The sequence below is a fragment of the Notothenia coriiceps genome, unplaced genomic scaffold, assembly GCF_000735185.1.
Source record: "Notothenia coriiceps isolate Sejong01 unplaced genomic scaffold, NC01 NC01_scaffold00010590, whole genome shotgun sequence".
In the NCBI taxonomy this organism is placed as follows: domain Eukaryota; kingdom Metazoa; phylum Chordata; class Actinopteri; order Perciformes; family Nototheniidae; genus Notothenia; species Notothenia coriiceps.
Genome location: NW_011343291.1, coordinates 131,839 through 144,998, shown reverse-complemented (window position 1 = coordinate 144,998; position 13,160 = coordinate 131,839).

Genomic DNA, 13,160 nt, shown 5'->3' with positions numbered 1-13,160 from the left:
TTTAACTTAAAGTGCTGAATGAGTAACTACAGCCCAGTTTACAGAGATACTGCTGTGAGGATTACATACAGTTAAACACTTACTATTAGAAATGCACTCCATCTTATTAGGTACACTGAGCTAAAGCTAATGCAGTCAAATACACCAAATACACCCTTAAGGGAGGTTATAATGATGAGTTTTGATGGAAGTGTTATAAGAATTCATTAATTTGTTTGATCATTTCAGGGGCTGCAGTTTGCTCGATTGATTGATTGATTCAACTTTATTGAAATGGCACAGAGTACAAGTACGGTATATAGACAACCAAATGCAGTTATCTAACTTAGATTTAACCAGAAGTACAAAACAAGTAGTAAAGTGCAGTGTAATGGTATAATATAAATATATACATCTGACAGATATATACAAACTATATGTACACTATGAACAGCATAGACAGTATAATACAGACACAATAGACAGAACAAACATGAATAAACGATCGACCGTTATTGACATGTTAACATCCATTGGGGTAGCAGCTGCCTTCAAAATGTCCACAAATTAAAATCCAAAACAGCCATTAAAAAACATTAAGCTTTATTTTTCGCCAAATGTCCCTAATAAACTGAACTATAAGTGTTAGCATGATGTTTCAAACACCTGTAAAGTGTTTGAGAGTCAATATCACTTGCATGGAGAATAAATTGAGGTAATTTATACTGGTTACATAACTTTATTTGCCTAGAACAATCAAATCAAATCGTCTCTGAATGTGTGTGTGGGTGAGATGAGGATAGCAGAGTCATTTTTCATTGCTTATACAGTTTGTTCACTCTGAAGGAAACAGATCACTGCGGCGGTTTAGCTTTCTCAAACAACAGCATGCTGGGATGTGTGCGAATCAGATATGAGTGAAGTTTGACCTTTTACTACACAGCTTCTATCCATTTCCCTTCAGACCATTTCTTTCTTACTGTAGCTTATGCTCACCACAGAGAAACTTTACAAATCTGCTGCTTTTCTGCAGTCTAAGTGTTCCTGCTGCTTTCTTCTCTGATGTTTTTATGCTCTCTGTGTCCGTCACTCAGGGTTTTTAAGGGGCTTTATTTCCCGCTGTGCAGCTCTGTTCACCTGTATTGACCGGAAGACGTTTTCGGATTGTGTGGCTTTAGCAACATTCTTTCTCTCTCTGAGGAGTCAGCACTTAAAAGGTCCAGTCCGCAGCCCTGCTGGGAATACTGACAGACACATTTTATAAAATGAATCAGGCGGAGACATGGAAAGGCTGAATGTCACAGCAAAGTACAGCTGCAGCTTCTGACTGATGAGGAGGAGGAGGGACTGGACAAACCCAGCTAATAGTTAATGGGCCAAATGCAGACAAAAATGGCAAATGCATTTAGTTTACAATGACATCAGAGAAAAAGAGCCAAAATGTTTTATTTTTTTAATGGATCAATATTTTATAGTCATTATAATTTCCTAGTATCGTCATAAAAATGTGTGATTTAAACATTAAAGATGATCTTATGTCAATGCATTGATAAGCATTTATATATTAGCTTCAATACAGGTTAGCGCACCTTAACAATTCTTTACAAGTTAAATGCAAAAGTAATAAAATAATAACAATGTTGAAGATTTTAATTGAAAGTAATTCAATATAAAAAATAAAGGCGATTTTTCTGTCAAACACCATTCAGCAAAAGGCAATTCAAAGTAATTATGCAAGACATAAAAAGTCACTAGGGCAAGTTATAAACACAATAGAAATAATAAATTGGCTTTAAAGGCATTATAAAGATGAGGTTAGTACTCGAGTACTCATGAAAAAACATTTTCATATTCTAGTGTAGTTGATGACATTTTGGTAAATTAATTGGAAACCCTATTTTAAATATATATTACTATAGAGTGGCAAAGTCACGCCCATCTACTTCCAGTCCATGGGACCTTATTTCGGAAAAATTATGCATTGAAGTCAATGAAGAGAGAACTTATCTTTCGATCCCGTTTGAATTGTGCCATGAATTACAAATATGATGTTTGTCAATCTTAAAAAATTATTTCCATGTCAAAAAAGTCAGTTTGTCGTAAAACTGTTGAAATATAAGACTATGAAAAATACGCAACTAGAAAGACTACAAATCCCAGAGTCGCGTAAGTGATGTCATAACTGTTTTCCTCCACTAAGAGATAGCTAAGATCAGCGCCATATAGATATAATCTATATATGGCACTGGATAAGATAACGTTAACAAGATGCCTGTGTACTTAGTACCAGGTTGTTATCATACCAGCAATGGGTCTTGCTCGTTCTTTCGCTTCCCGTCTGATGAAAGGACCAGGAGTGGCTGGATCAAGTTAGCTACCTAGCTAGTAGCTAACACGTTAGTTAGCATTACAGCCTTGTCATTTTTATTAGCCTTAATATGAAGTAACATCAAGTAACCCAACTTGTTAAACAGTAAGAGTAGTTTTAAATTGACAAACATCATGTGTAATTTGTGGCACAATTCAAACGGGATCGAAAGATAATCTTTCTCTCTCCATTGACTTCAATACATAATTTTTCCGAAATAAGGTCCCATGGAGCTCCACCGGAAGGGGAGGGACTTCGCCACTCTATAATTGTGGCCTCAACTGTATAACGAGAGTCAATGGGCAGAGATGTCTGCGCCCCAAGCAGGAAACACGTGACTTATCAGTAACTTTAGACATCGTAAAACATCTTTGACTATTTTAGCTGAACATGTTCCTGCCTGTTTCTTTCAGCTACTTGTGATAATGGCATCAAGACTGTGCCCCCATAAGAAACCAATTACTTAAAAACCATAGTAGTTCATGTAAGGCAGTACAGTATTTGGCTCACAGCTGTACATACACTGCTGTACACTGTGTAAATTCAGGAAGTAACCGTTGAAGATGGGATACACCTTTTATTGATCCCTGCAGGGAAATTCAAATGTCAAAGCAGCAACAAAGCAAGATTGAAACACAGAACAGTTACAAGTTCACTTAAGGATTTAGGTGAAAACTGTTTACATTTATACAAATATTTGAATTATTATTATTTTTCTAAATATATCTCAAGTGTGTTTTGACTTTTATGTAGTCCTCATAAATGCTGTAGTCCAATCAACATTTCTATGAAAATCATTTGAAACACAATCTCATGGTGCATATATATATATATATATATATATATTAATGCTGTCAAAATTATCGCGTTAACGGCGGTAATTAATGTTTAGAATTAATTGCGTTAAAATATTTAACGCATATGCAGAATGGCCCGCCCCATACATCCCACCAGTGGCAGCGCCAGGGTATGGCTGGGGTAGGCTACACCCATACCAAGAAATGGCTTAGCCCCACCATGAAAAATGATGTTAAAGTAAGCAAAATAAAGTCCGCCAACTCGCGCCGAGAATTGCACAGACAGCAGTTAGTAAGATTGATTTCAGTAGCCACTTGTCTGGAAATACCGAAGACCAGAAACGGTTTTGAAAACTTTTGTCACGTAGTGATCGTCTTCTCAGTGGAACATCTTTGATAATGTCTTCTGGCCAATCAGAATCAAGATAGCGTCGTGGTGTTGTTGCAGGAAGTCCCGACGGAGAATACTTTTGCTGTAGTACAGGGGTGCACATAACTGGTACGCAGGTTATGTGGGTAATCTGAAATGCGTACCGACGTACTTGTGAAGCTTTTCCAGAAGGCGGTTAGATCACCGGACGACAGAGTCGGTCTCCGTGTGCACAGACAGGGCTGCTGTTAACGTCGGTCTGTACAACGGAATTGTGTCAATAACTACGCCACCGGCTGCGTAGGTGAGGTTGTCCTTAAACAAGAGACATACCTACACATCTGACATCGCCAAACGTTTCTTAATGGGGTTTAGTACAGCAAATCAAAAGTATGCGAAAACAGCCAAATTAGCCCCAGGACTCCAAAGGTTAAAATATACTATCAAAAGAGGATGGGTCAAAATATTCACTTCAAGGGGAAAACACGGGAGGATTGACAGGTAGAGTGGAAAGCAAATGTGTGTAACAGACACATGTTCCGTAACTACAGATGCAAGAAAAAGTATGTTGAACCCTATATGGAATTACCTGGATTTCTGCTAAGTTGGATTCATAAAATGTGCTCTGATCTGGCACATTTTGGACATAGTTTGCAAAAGAGCACCTGAGTTCCACAGCCACTTCTGGCAAAATATGTGGACAGAATGTGAACCAAAGTTGAGTTGTTGTTGGAAGGAACACACTATCAGTGTGGAGAAAAAAAAGGCACGGCACACCAACATCAAAACCTCATCCCAACTTGTGTAGTATGGTGGGGGGAGCATCATGGTTTGGGGCTGCTTGCATCCTCAGGGCCTGGACAGATTGCCATCTCGACAGAAAATTAATTCTTCAAGTTTAATCAAGACATTGACTATTTGTCCAGCCAATTGAAGCTCAACAGAAGATGGGTGACGTGCAACAGGACAATGACTCAAAGCACAGAAGTGAATCAACAACAGAATGGTTCAACAGAAGAAAATACTCTCTTCTGGAGTGGCCCAGTCAGAGCCTGACCTCAACCCAATTGAGATGCTGTGGCATGACCTCAAGAGAGCGATTCACACCAGACATCCCAAGAATATTGCTGAACTGAAACAGTTTTGTAAAGAGGAATGGTCCAAAATTCCTCCTGACCGTTGTGCAGGTCTGATATGCAACTATAGGAAACGTTTGGTTGAGGTTATTGCTGCCAAAGGAGGGTCAACCAGTTATTAAATCCAAGGGTTCACATACTTTTTCCACCCTGCACTGTGAATGTTTAAATGGTGTGTTCAATAAAAACATATATAGCAGACAATGTTTGTCTATTGTTGTGACTTCGATGAAGATCAGAACATATTTTATGACCAATTTATGCAGAAATCCAGGTAGTTCCAAAGGGTTCACATACTTTTTCTTGCAACTGTATTTCTGTGCAGAATAAGCTCCTGCCATGTTTTACAGAATCCAGCAGGTGGTCCAGTCTCCCTGACAGTTTACAGGAGGAGGTTCTGGCTTCCTTCCTCTCTCTGTTTCATTGCTGTTAGTTGACTAACATGAGCAATATGTTTCCCATGATGTGAACCAGCAACCTCCTGTATCAGTCAGTATTGTAAAAGGGGAAATATGATGCATAAGGAAACCATTAAGGAATAATTTTGATGCTTACACAATGTAGAATATGCAACATTTTTAGCTCCCGCTGACTCCCGCCCTGTGTTCCTCTCTTCTCGTGAGCGATGACTTTCATGTCAGGCTAAATATTGAAGCAGGCTCTCCATCCCGCTTCAGCATTTCCATGCTGCCAGGACGGTGTCAGCAGTAGAATGACGCATCTATTTCAGGCTTGGATCATCCAGAGCGAGCACAGGATTTGGCTCTGTCGTTTGTTGTATTTTGGCTATGCTAGCTGCTTTTTGACAAAACTCTGCTTTACACTCAGTAGAAACAGAATGTGTTGCTTGTGTAGAAATGCTACATTAATCTTAGTTTAAATTGAAATATCTGCTGGCACGATCCGTTATATTTGATAAATGAATAAAGTGAAGTACTCATTCGATAGTCATTTTGATCTCAACTAAACATCTAATGTCTAAAATCTATCCACGGAAATATTAACAAAGAGCAAATCACATCAAAATGGCTTCTACAGTAATCTTTTCACCATGATGGCACTCACACAGACAACCATATGCTAATTGCTGGCCATAAGAGCGATGCTGGCATTGTTTTCATCTAAATAAGCTGTCTACTTCAGGTATTTAGCAGTAGACAGCATCCGTCTTTATTCAGATCAGAGATGGTTCCTTAGCGAGAGTCAACACTTTTAAAGCATAATAATATAACTCTTTAATATTACACAACTGTAATACAAACCTCTCCTTCATTGACTCTGTTATTGTTTTAAGACTAAATGAGTTTAAATACCTAATTTGCTTCATGCAAAACATAATTAGGAACAGCAGACTCGCACCTCAAGGAGGCTGAACCCCCCGGCTGAGTCCGTAATTGGAGAGTGGGTGAAGCAGGTGGCGCTGCCCGTCTGTGTGTGTGTGACTGTGTGTGTGTGTGTGTGTGTGTCTCTCCGGTGGGCAGTGTCAGAGTTCCTCTGTTCTCTGACCGTTAATTAAAGCTCTTCACCGCCTGCGTCACTTCTTGACAACATCCTGTCTCTTCCTGCTGTGACCGAGAACACAGAGGCGGAGAAAGATGTAGGATTTATTTTCTGATGGCGATCACTGTCTATTTGTAATCAGACTTGCTCAGATATTTTCTAAAAATAGTAGTTAAATAGTGAAATGGTCAAAGGCCACTTAATCTTCAAGGCCAATTCTAGTTTTGACTCATTCCAAAGCGTTCAAAAACCTTTTTAAAGAAGCTCAAATGTAGTCTCTAGGATTTATTCAAAGAAATCACAGCTTTAAGAGACTATAAAACTGGATTTAGTAAAATAAACATAAGTACTATAACACAATGTTTAGTTCTACGCTTGTAGACTTCTTATTGTCTTACTCTTGGACCTGCGCACCAGAATCTGCTTTACAGCGTAAAACTCGTCATATTAAACATAATCTTTTGCACAGTCCAGAAACATAGATACATACAAAACTAAACAAACATAATGATTATAATTCATGATTATTAAGTTCTTTAACATTACATACAAAAACTATACAACTGGCTTGCCAACATAAACACTTGTTATACATAATGATATGCCTAAATGGCTCTTAACTCTGTGCCACACTAACAACTCCACATTTGTCCAGATGGAGCCATACATATAGATTTTTTTTTTTGGGATAATAATGAGAACAATAAAGCTCACTTGCATCCCCACAAAGACAAAATGAGAGCATCAATTATGAAAGAAAAAGGTGTTACAACACAAAAAACCTCCCATATTCATCCACCTCTTCTCTTTCTAAATGTAGCCACCTCCCACACACACTCACACACTCTAACACACATTTATCCTCCACGCAGAGCAGCTGTATTCATCCTGAAGACACACACATGTGTAGGTTCACTTTGGACAGATGCTTCTCATCTCTGAGCCACTTACACCAGAAGCCCACTGTGTTATTACAGTCCAGCTGCAAGTGGTTTATATTTAAATACACTCTGATTGATCTGCAGCACTACAGCCTCTCAGCTGATCATATAAGTAACATACAGTATAGGGTCGTAATGACATATGGGAAATTAAAGAAGTTGGTCTTTATTTTAAAACGATGCTCACTTCCCACACATCAGTCATATTCATAAGCAACATACATAACAATTGTGCTCAGTGTCAGCATTTAACTGTCATATCTTACTGTACTTTAAATTGTTTGACAGATTTTTAAGTGATAATTAATTCAAGGGTTTGTAGAAAACTGTCTGGTTAATTTGTTACCTTTGTACAACGTAATCATGTAGTCGTGTATAGAGTAGAGTATCATTGCACTTTATTCAATACAAGGTCGATTTTAGGACTAATAAAACACAATACTTTTTCTCTACAAGAGTGAGACAATAGAACCCAGAGTTTTTAAGTGAAATAGCGAAACATACATTTAAAAAAAGCCTGGACAATCGGCAACTTTTGAATCCGAATCTGAACAGAGCGCCACATGTGGATTATTCCACCACAAAAATATTCCCCAACAATAACAGTGATTTCTCCTGTTTGCTAAAAAATACATTGCCTATGTTTAGGAAACCATTGTAAAACGTCTATTTAACTTACAAAATTGTGCCCAAAATCCTCATATCTACTACAAACGAAATCACAAACTGTATATAATTAGAAACAATAATCACATATCTGAGAAAGCATCAATACCAGCTTTCTGTACTTGACAGATGCATTTCAATTGCATTTTAATAAAAAATAAATAAATAATAAAAAGCAATAGCCTTCAGAATCTGTCAACAAAAAAGGATCAATCTTTTTAAAATAATGTCTCCCTTGCCTCACATCCAGTAAAAACATGGAGTTTTGGTCGATAGTCTTTTGTGTTTGTGATGAGATCATTCCTACAGTAGAGATGGTGATAATGTGTGCAAGTGTGTGTGTAGGTGTGTGCATGAATCCCAATTATGTGTGTGTGTGTGGGTTGCAATTGCTCCCTGGAGCGTGACATCATTTCGCTGGGTGGTTTTACAGAAGGAGGAGACAGGAAGTGAACCCCTTATTAATGTAGGAGGATTGTGTCTCAGATCTTACAACAACAGCTGGATCCATCAGGATGAACCAACGCAGGAATTTCTGTGCACCAATAATGTCAAAGTGGCTAATAAAACACACAGATAAACAGAAAAGGAAATGAAATCCTGATTTAATTTGTAGTTGTATGTTTGCTGGTTAACTCAGTAACATTTTAGATGATTTGACTTAGATACAAATCAATAGTCACCTTATTTTGGTCAGCGGAACATGAATATCTGGATATTTTATGAAACCTCCGAAATGTCAACTCCAAGTAGGCAAAGAAAAGTCAAGGGAATGCCAAAATCTGTAGCATTCATCCTCTAGGAACCGTAATTATTGGTACGATATAAGATTATAATTTTGAAATATTTCGATGTGGACCAAAGTGATGGATTGACCAACAGACATCAGTCATCCTTAGAGCCATGTAGTTATAGTGCCTACAAATAAAGATACAGTGAAAAAAACTGAACCATTGACTTTAATTAATTGTATTATGTCAACAAATTTCACATAACTATATTACGTTAGTTGAACGCATTAATATTAAGTTGAACCGTGTATTTTTTAAATTTACACTTCATATTATTGCTTTCAACTAACCCAATAGAATTATGTTAAATCCGTGTGTGGGAAATAATGCTTTTAAATAAATAATATTGTCTTCACTCGAGAATTTGTGTCGCATGACATAATTGCGTTTTCCAGCAGTTTATCCATTAGACCAAGAAATCCATTTCACTGAGGAAACTCTAGGGAATCAGATGTCCTTAATGTAGTTTACAAGCCTCTCGCTCCAGTTAAGGCCGTGTCACATATTCAAATGTATTTTAATTTGCCCTTTTCGCTGCAGTGTGTGAATGTGACCAGCCACATGTCATCTGACCTATTTCACATTCAGCAGCATCAGTGCGAGTGGTAATGTTTGTGTGATGTTTTGATGTGTGGGTCACATTGGCACGCCGCCATCCTTCCTAGCATTCACACCGGAAATTAGACGAGAGAGGGGGAAGGTGGAGAGAGCAGGAGATGGTGGCAGGAAAATGGAGTGGTGTGTTTTTTTTTTAAATAGAGAGAAAATGAAAAAAGAGGCATTAAAGAGAGAGGGAGAGAGGCAGGATGAAAGGCTTTGCTGGCCCACAGCCCACACCGACCCGCCACCAGAGACTTTTCGATCACATCAGTGTGTGTGTGTGTGTGTGTGTGTGTGTGTGTGTGTGTGTGTGTGTGTGTGTGTGTGTGTGTGTGTGTGTGTGTGTGTGTGTGTGTGTGTGTGTGTGTGTGGAGGCTGGATGGAAGTGTGTGCGTGTGTGTGTGTATACGAGGGTGTGTGTGTGTGTGTGTGTGTGTGTGTGTGTGTGTGTGTGTGTGTGTGAAGTCCAGCCTATACTACACAGACGTCTCTGTGAGGCTACTCACAGCAAGATGAGCCTGCAGCATCTGAATTAATAGAAACACTTATTAGATATAAGATTAATTATCATCAAAGATAGAAATTCAAAGCCAACAATTAATGTGTCTGCTAACAAATATTGTGTTTTTATGTATCAGATCCTTATATCATTTGTCCTATGTGTCATAAAGCTAAGAAAAATGAAGAAAAACATATGAATGACCCACATTGTTTATTACCATGGATACACACACTGTAGTTTATTCTAACTCAATCCGATCTACACCATCCCGCTGCCAAAAATACTAGAGCACCAAAAGCAGATAAATCCGCCACTGGAAATAGTCCCCTACCAACACAACATTTGTTCGGGTTTGTTTGCTAAAAAGTACAGTGATTACAGTGAAATTACTGAACATTTTGGCCTGTATTTTAAACGATTCCATACAGCCTCAACTCTTAAAATGTCATGTTAACCTTTTGAGTTAAAAAATGTAACTGTGAGGTAATTACAGGATTCAGGGAAAATATTACAGCCTGTAGCAAAGTCAAAGTGTGTCTTAATGTTGGAGAGAGATCTAGATCCCTATGTAAGGGACAACATATAATTAATAGGATAAGAAAAAAAGAACTCAGATGAAAATCATAAAAAGATTATGTTACACCAAAATACCTTTTTGTGATCTTTGCCGTTTTTATTTCTGAATTGATGGATAATTCATAACAAAACTGATTCAGATTTAACATTTAAACACTAAAAAATAAACTAAATCCTCTGATTCCTATTTAAGCCTTTACATCTGACACATAGCTTTATCTCACCATGCTGACAGTGTTTTTTCCCTATGGAAACTACTGCTATAACTCCTCTGAGTCTCAATGACAGTGTTCATAGAGTTGGTGAGGTTTGACGTCATTGAAGCAGAAGGGGAAGTATGAAAGACATTTACTGACCAGGAATGTTAGGAATTATATTTGACATTTCGTTTTTGTTTTTCCTGGTAGCTATTGGTTGCTAACAAATAACCTGAGTAGCATGGCAAATGAAAAAAGAGGATATTGATGCAGGAGGCAAAGGGGTGCAAAAAGGGAGAAGGTTAAAAACTAGTGAATTTGACATGCATATTCATAGAAAAAAATAGAAAGTCACAGAAATTGGGAAACAAATGCATTGTGACCGGTGTTGTTGGTTGTTGCTAGGCTCTGAGGAAGTTAAAAATGAATCTGGTTTTCAATACATTCATTATCTGTTTCCACTAAAAGGCCCTAGCATGGTCGATGAAGCATTTCCAATAGCATTTTATAAGTCTTCGTGAAGTCAGGACAGGAAGACGTGGACAAAACAACCTTCAGCCTCATTTATCATCCCAGAGAAAGTGTCTTTGAGTAGAATAGCTTGTGGGTTTGTTTTCTGCACTATCGCTGCAGGACATCAGGTCCGTCCAAATACTCTCGGTTTTTCCTCCTGTTTACACTCGTCTACTGCTCGCATGGCAACGGCCCAACATCGTGCTGGATGCTGTGTTGGTCAGTGCTGAGATCTGATTGGAGCAGAGGACACTGCGGCTCCACAGCCACAGGAAGTCCATTGTGACCCGTGCAGCACACAAAGCAGGGCTGTGAAAGCTGATGTAGAGCGTCCAGACAGGAACAACCTGACAGTGCCATGTTGCATTGAAATAAACATGAAAATCTGTCTGAAAATTTGACTATAAACACACTTTACAAAGGTACATTTAGTCCTTTTTAAATTGTGAGTCTGCTGTAAACTGTTTGGAGAGTTCAACACAGACACTAACTCATTATACTGGCTGTTATCACAGAAGCACTATAGTAGAACGCTGTGTTCCTGGAGAAAGGGTGCTTTTTAAAATAAAAACATATCGTGTATCGAGCCAGTGTTAATGTATGTGTATGTCAGTGTTCAATATTTGATGTGAGGATGTTTGAGCAGACAGAGCAACCTTTAAAGTATTTTGAGGTTGTAATGTGTGTGGGCTGATCGAAGATGTGAAATGAATTAGTTGTGAGAAATAGTCTTTCCTTTTCATGTAGGCTTGTTTTTAATAATGTTTTCAGCACCGTTTGTCATGTCTGTAGATTTGAAACATTCACTAATGCACACGTCATGTTGAAACTAGTATTGATGATGCTTTAGAAATAAGAAGTCTTCAAAGTCAATAGAATTGTTCATCATGTAAATCTAGACTATAGTTATAAAGATAAAACAAAGATGGTCAACATCTTCACCAGATGAAAAGACAGGGGATCATCACACATAGTAGAATGCATCATCTCTAGATAATAAGGCTGCCTTTACAAACATTGATGGCATATCATTTCATATTATAAGCTATTTTTGAAATGTTTCTGGAGTGATGGACTGAAAAACTAACCAAACTCCCCTAAATAATGAACAACCAGAATCTAAAACAATTTAATGCAACACTTCTAATTTATATCTAAAAACATGCTTGGCAAAGTTCAACATTTTGTTTTTGAGAAATGCCTGGACATAGGAACATTTTTAGAATCTTTTTTTTTAATAACTTGCACTATTGTGCTCTGTGAAAGCCAAGGTACTGATGAGAGTTTATTTCTTTGTGTAAAAGGTTGTTCTCAGCCAATCACCAGCCTTGTGAAGGAGCAGGTCTTCACTAATCAAACACTCACAAAGACATTCTGTTGAAACACTTATGGCTGGATTTCTTGTGTTTCCTTTCCTGGTGCACAATTTGCTGCTAATGCAAAACACTGTAATGGATAAACCTTTTTTTAACTTTAGTTTTAAGATTGTTTGCCAACCAACATCCTGTCTTTACAATTCTGCAGGTTTCTGCCAAGTGGAAATTAAGCTTTGTTATATTTTCCAAGCCCAGCGTAAACCTTTCCTTATGAGCTCTGTCCTTGAATTCTGTTTTTCATTACGTTCAAACATCTACCAACAAAACTTTGCCTCAAGCATCTTTTCAGCATTTCTACCTGCATATAAAATGATGCTCCAATTAAAATATTGAGTTACCTTCCATACTGTATCTACGGGAAACGACTCTCACTGCTCAACCTTGAGGAGAATCTCAACAAGAGAATTGGAATGAAGTGTCTGTCAGGGTATTTTTTTTGTTACCATTTCTTGTATAATAGATTGGTGTCCTCACTTCTCCCTGAGGCACTTTTTCAGTGTAATGGAGAGAATGAGGAGTCTGAGGACGGATGTATTATGAATGCTCAATGAAACAATGCAGTGCCCTGTCATACTGTAGTCAGAGAAACACTGAGTGTGTGTTGTGTAGTTGTTTAGGTTTGTCACTGCTTTCTCTCTTGCTGAGTCAGTGTCAACCAGACCTATACGTTCGACACACACACACACACACACACACACACACACACACACACACACACACACACACACACACACACACACACACACACACACACACACACACACACACACACACACACAAACCCTAATTTTGGTCTCTAGAGAGCTGATTAGGGTGAGTTGAGTGTGCATGGACCTGCATAGGGATGG